The sequence below is a fragment of the Rhinoraja longicauda genome, chromosome 39 (genome assembly GCF_053455715.1).
Source record: "Rhinoraja longicauda isolate Sanriku21f chromosome 39, sRhiLon1.1, whole genome shotgun sequence".
Taxonomy (NCBI): Eukaryota; Metazoa; Chordata; class Chondrichthyes; order Rajiformes; family Arhynchobatidae; genus Rhinoraja; species Rhinoraja longicauda.
In genome coordinates, this window is record NC_135991.1 from 17,136,550 (window position 1) to 17,141,584 (window position 5,035).

At 54.5% G+C, this 5,035-nt stretch overlaps 1 long non-coding RNA gene across 1 annotated transcript; it reads right to left on the reverse strand.

Moving 5' to 3' along the window:
- Window positions 1–1,733: 1,733 nt before the first annotated feature.
- Window positions 1,734–4,582, reverse strand: LOC144611261 (uncharacterized). The gene is made up of 4 exons (XR_013549499.1): window positions 4,463–4,582; window positions 2,363–2,465; window positions 1,915–1,956; window positions 1,734–1,787 (listed from the first exon to the last, which is right to left on the reverse strand). It is a non-coding gene; the product is annotated as an uncharacterized LOC144611261 (long non-coding RNA).
- Window positions 4,583–5,035: the final 453 nt, after the last annotated feature.

The window sequence follows — 5,035 nt, forward strand, 5'->3', positions numbered from 1 at the left end:
GGGACTAGTGTAGATGGGGCATGTTGGTTTGTGTGGGACTAGTGTAGATGGGGGCATGTTGGCCGGTGTGGGCAGGTGAGACTAGTGTAGATGGGGCATGTTGGTCGGTGTGGGCAGGTGGGACTAGTGTAGATGGGGCATGTTGGTCGGTGTGGGCGGGTGGGACTAGTGTAGATGGGGTATGTTGGTCGGTGTGGGCAGGTGGGACTAGTGTAGATGGGGCATGTTGGTCGGTGTGGGCGGGTGGGACTATTGTAGATGGGGCATGTTGGTCGGTGTGGGCAGGTGGGACTAGTGTAGATGGGGCATGTTGGTCGGTGTGGGCGGGTGGGACTAGTGTAGATGGGGTATGTTGGTCGGTGTGGGCAGGTGGGACTAGTGTAGATGGGGCATGTTGGTCGGTGTGGGCGGGTGGGACTAGTGTAGATGGGGCATGTTGGGCGATGGGGGCAGATGGGTCTAGTGTAGATGGGGCATGTTGGTCGGTGTGGGCGGGTGGGACGTGTAGATTGGGCATGTTGGTCGGTGTGGGCAGGTGGGACTAGTGTAGATGTGGCATGTTGGTCGGTGTGAGCAGGTGGGACTAGTGTAGATGGGGCCTGTTGGGCGTTGTGGGCAGGTGGGACTAGTGTAGATGGGGCATGTTGGTCGGTGTGGGCGAGTGGGACTAGTGTAGATGGGGCATGTTGGTCGGTGTGGGCGGGTGGGACTAGTGTAGATGGGGCATGTTGGTCGGTGTGGGCAGATGGGACTGGTGTAGATGGGGCATGTTGGTCGGTGTGGGCAGGTGGGACTAGTGTAGATGGGGCATGTTGGCCGGTGTGGGCAGGTGGGACTAGTGTAGATGGGGTATGTTGGCCGGTGTGGGCAGGTGGGACTAGTGTAGATGGGGCATGTTGGTTTGTGTGGGACTAGTGTAGATGGGGCATGTTGGCCGGTGTGGGCAGGTGAGACTAGTGTAGATGGGGCATGTTGGTCGGTGTGGGCAGGTGGGACTAGTGTAGATGGGGCATGTTGGTCGGTGTGGGCAGGTGAGACTAGTGTAGATGGGGCATGTTGGTCGGTGTGGGCGGGTGGGACTAGTGTAGATGGGGTATGTTGGTCGGTGTGGGCAGGTGGGACTAGTGTAGATGGGGCATGTTGGTCGGTGTGGGCGGGTGGGACTAGTGTAGATGGGGTATGTTGGTCGGTGTGGGCAGGTGGGACTAGTGTAGATGGGGTATGTTGGTCGGTGTGGGCAGGTGGGACTAGTGTAGATGGGGCATGTTGGTCGGTGTGGGCGGGTGGGACTAGTGTAGATGGGGTATGTTGGTCGGTTTGGCGGGTGGGACTAGTGTAGATGGGGCATGTTGGTCGGTGTGGGCGGGTGGGACTAGTGTAGATGGGGTATGTTGGTCGGTGTGGGCGGGTGGGACTAGTGTAGATGGGGCATGTTGGTCGGTGTGGGCGGGTGGGGACTAGTATAAACACACACAAACACGATGGTAAAATGCTTGGAACGTTTATTTAAAACTCAGTAAATGATTTCAGAGATCAGTTTATTCATAAAACATCGTCAATGATCGTCCCTTATCGCCCGATGTGGAGGGAGGGAGGGAGGGAGGGAGGGAGGGAGGGAGGGAGAGAGGGAGGCAGGAGGGAGGGAGGGAGGGAGGGAGGGAGGGAGGGAGGGAGGGAGGGAGGGAGGGAGGGAGGGAGGGAGGGAGGGAGGGAGGGAGGGAGGGAGGGAGGGAGGAGGGAGAGAGGGAGGGAGGGAGGGAGGGAGAGAGGGAGATGATGCAATTAACCTGTTGGAGAAAGAGAGATTAGTTAAACTAAAGAGAACGGGGGAGGGGGTGTGGGGGGGGGGGGAAGGGGAGAGGGTTACTGAGACGGGGAGGGGGGTGTAGGGGGGGGGGGGGGGAGGGGGGTTACCTTTTCGACACGGAGTATTGTAGACAAAATTTGCCACATCCTCTGTAATAAAAAGATAAATTATGAATATCTCCTCTCCTCCCCTCTCCTCCCCCTCCCCTCCCCTCTCCTCTCCTCTCCTCCCCCTCCCCTCCCCTCTCCCCTCCTCTCCTCTCCTCCCCCCTCCCCCCTCCCGTCCCCCTCTCCTCCCCTCCCCTCTCCTCCCTTCTCCTCCCTTCCCCTCCCCTCCCCTCTACTCCCCTCTCCTCTCCTCCCTTCCCCTCCCCCTCCCTTCCCCTCCCCTCCCCTCTACTCCCCTCTCCTCTCCTCCCCTCCTCTCCTCCCTTCCCCTCCCCCTCCCCTCTACTCCCCTCTCCTCTCCTCCCCTCCCCTCCCCTTCCCCTCCCTTCCCCTCCCTTCCCCTCCCCTCCCCTCCCCTCCCCTCCCCTCTCTTCTGTTGCAAACTTACGAGGATTGTAGTAATCGTAAACCTTTATAACTTTTTCTTCCAAGTTCGAAACTGGATCCTTTTCTTCCACCAACAGTTTTACCTGCAAACCTTTTTTCCCGATCTGTAGAGAGAAAGATTGTTCAGCAGGTAGACAGGGAGTGTTGTAGAGCAGAGAGGGATCTAGGAGCGCAGGTACACAGTTCCCAGGTAGACAGGGAGTGTCGTAGAGCAGAGAGGGATCTAGGAGCGCAGGTACACAGTTCCCAGGTAGACAGGGAGTGTTGTAGAGCAGAGAGTGATCTTGGAGTAGTTCCTGAGGACTGGAGGGTAGCTAATGTAACCCCACTTTTTAAAAAGGGAGGGAGAGAGAAAACGGGGAATTATACACCAGTTAGCCTAACATCGGTAGTGGGGAAAATGCTAGAGTCAGTTATTAAAGATGTGATAGCATCACATTTGGAAAGTGGTGAAATCATCGGACAAAGTCAGCATGGATTTACCAAAGGCAAATCATGTCTGACGAATCTTATAGAATTTTTCGAGGATGTAACTAGTAGAGTGGATAAAGGAGAACCAGTCGATGTGTTATATCTGGACTTCCAGAAGGCCTTTGACAAGGTCCCACATGGGAGATTGGGGTACAAACTTAAAGCACACGGTATTGAAGGTTCATTGTTGAGGTGGATAGAAAATTGGTTGGCGGACAGGAAGCAAAGAGTAGGAATAAACGGGTCCTTTTCGGAATGGCAGGCAGTGACTAGTGGGGTACCGCAAGGCTCAGTGCTGGGACCCCAGCTATTTACAGTGTATATTAATGATTTGGACGAGGGAATTGAATGCAACATCTCTAAGTTTGCGGATGACACGAAGCTGGGTGGCAGTGTTAGCTGCGAGGAGGATGCTAGGAGTCTGCAGAGTGACTTGGATAGATTAGGCAAGTGGGCAAATGCATGGCAGATGCAATATAATGTGGATAAATGTGAGGTTATCCACTTTGGCGGCAAGAACAGGAAAGCAGAGTATTACCTGAATGGTGACCGATTGGGAGAAAGGGAGATGCAACGTGACCTGGGTGTCATGGTGCACCAGTCATTGAAAGCAAGCATGCAGGTGCAGCAGGCAGTGAAGAAAGCCAATGGTATGTTGGCATTCATAGCAAGAGGATTTGAGTTTAGGAGCAGGGAGGTTCTGCTGCAGTTGTACAGGGCCTTGGTGAGACCGCACCTGGAGTATTGTGTGCAGTTTTGGTCTCCTAACCTGAGGAAAGACGTTCTTGCCTTAGAGGGAGTACAGAGAAGGTTCACCAGATTGATCCCCTGGGATGGCGGGACTTGCATATGAGGAAAGACTAGATAGACTGGGCTTGTACTCGCTGGGGTTTAGAAGACTGAGGGGGGATCTTATAGAAACATATAAAATTCTTAAGGGGTTGGAGAGGCTAGATGCGGGAAGATTGTTCCCGATGTTGGGGGAGTCCAGAACCAGGGGTCACAGCTTAAGGATAAGGGGGAAGTCTTTTAGGACCGAGATGAGAAAACATTTTTTCACACAGAGAGTGGTGAGTCTGTGGAATTCTCTGCCACAGAAGGTAGTTGAGGCCAGTTCATTGGCTATATTTAAGAGGGAGTTAGATGTGGCCCTTGTGGCTAAAGGGATCAGGGGGGTACGGAGAGAAGGCAGGTACGGGATACTGAGTTGGATGATCAGCCATGATCATATTGAATGGCGGTGCGTACAGGCTCGAAGGGCCGAATGGCCTACTCCTGCACCTATTTTCTATGTTTCTATGTTTCTAGGAGCGCAGGTACACAGTCCCCTGAAAGTGGTGTCACAGGTAGACAGGGCAGTCAAGATGTTGTTTGGCACATTGGCCTTCATCAGTCAGAGTATTGAGTGTAGATGTTGGGAGGTCACGTTGCAGTTGTACATGACGTTGGTGAGGCCGCGTTTAGACGCTGTGTTCAGTTCTGGGCGCCGCGTTACGGGAAAGATATCGTGGAGCTGGAAAGGGCGCGGAGAAGATTGACGAGGATGTAGCCAGGACTCGAGGGGCCTGAGCTACAGGGAGAGGGAGGTTGGGGCAGGCTGGGACTCTGTTCCTCTCTGTTGAAAACATACCTGGTTGAAATATAACCTCACAAATCCCATCGAAATTCAACATTGTCTGCTGAGTATTTAGTCTGTAGAAAGATAAAATTATTGTTGCTGTTTTAGTTTAGTTTGGAGACACAGCGCGGAAACACAATCCCTTCCCCACCGAGTCCGTCCGTCCGCGCCGACCAGCGATCCCCGCACACTAACACTATCCCACACACACCCCACACCACACACACACCCCACACACACCCCACACACACACACACACACACACACACACCCCCACACCCCACACCACACACCCCACACACACCCCACACCACACACACACCCCCACACACACACACACCCCACACACACACACCCCACACCCCACACACACACACCCCACACACACACACACACCCCACACACACACACACCACACACACACACACACCCCACACACACACACACCCCACACACACACACACCCCACACACACACACCCCACACACACACACACCCCACACACACATCCCACACACACACACCCCACACACACACCCCCACACACACACACACACACACACCCCACATACACAACCCACCCCA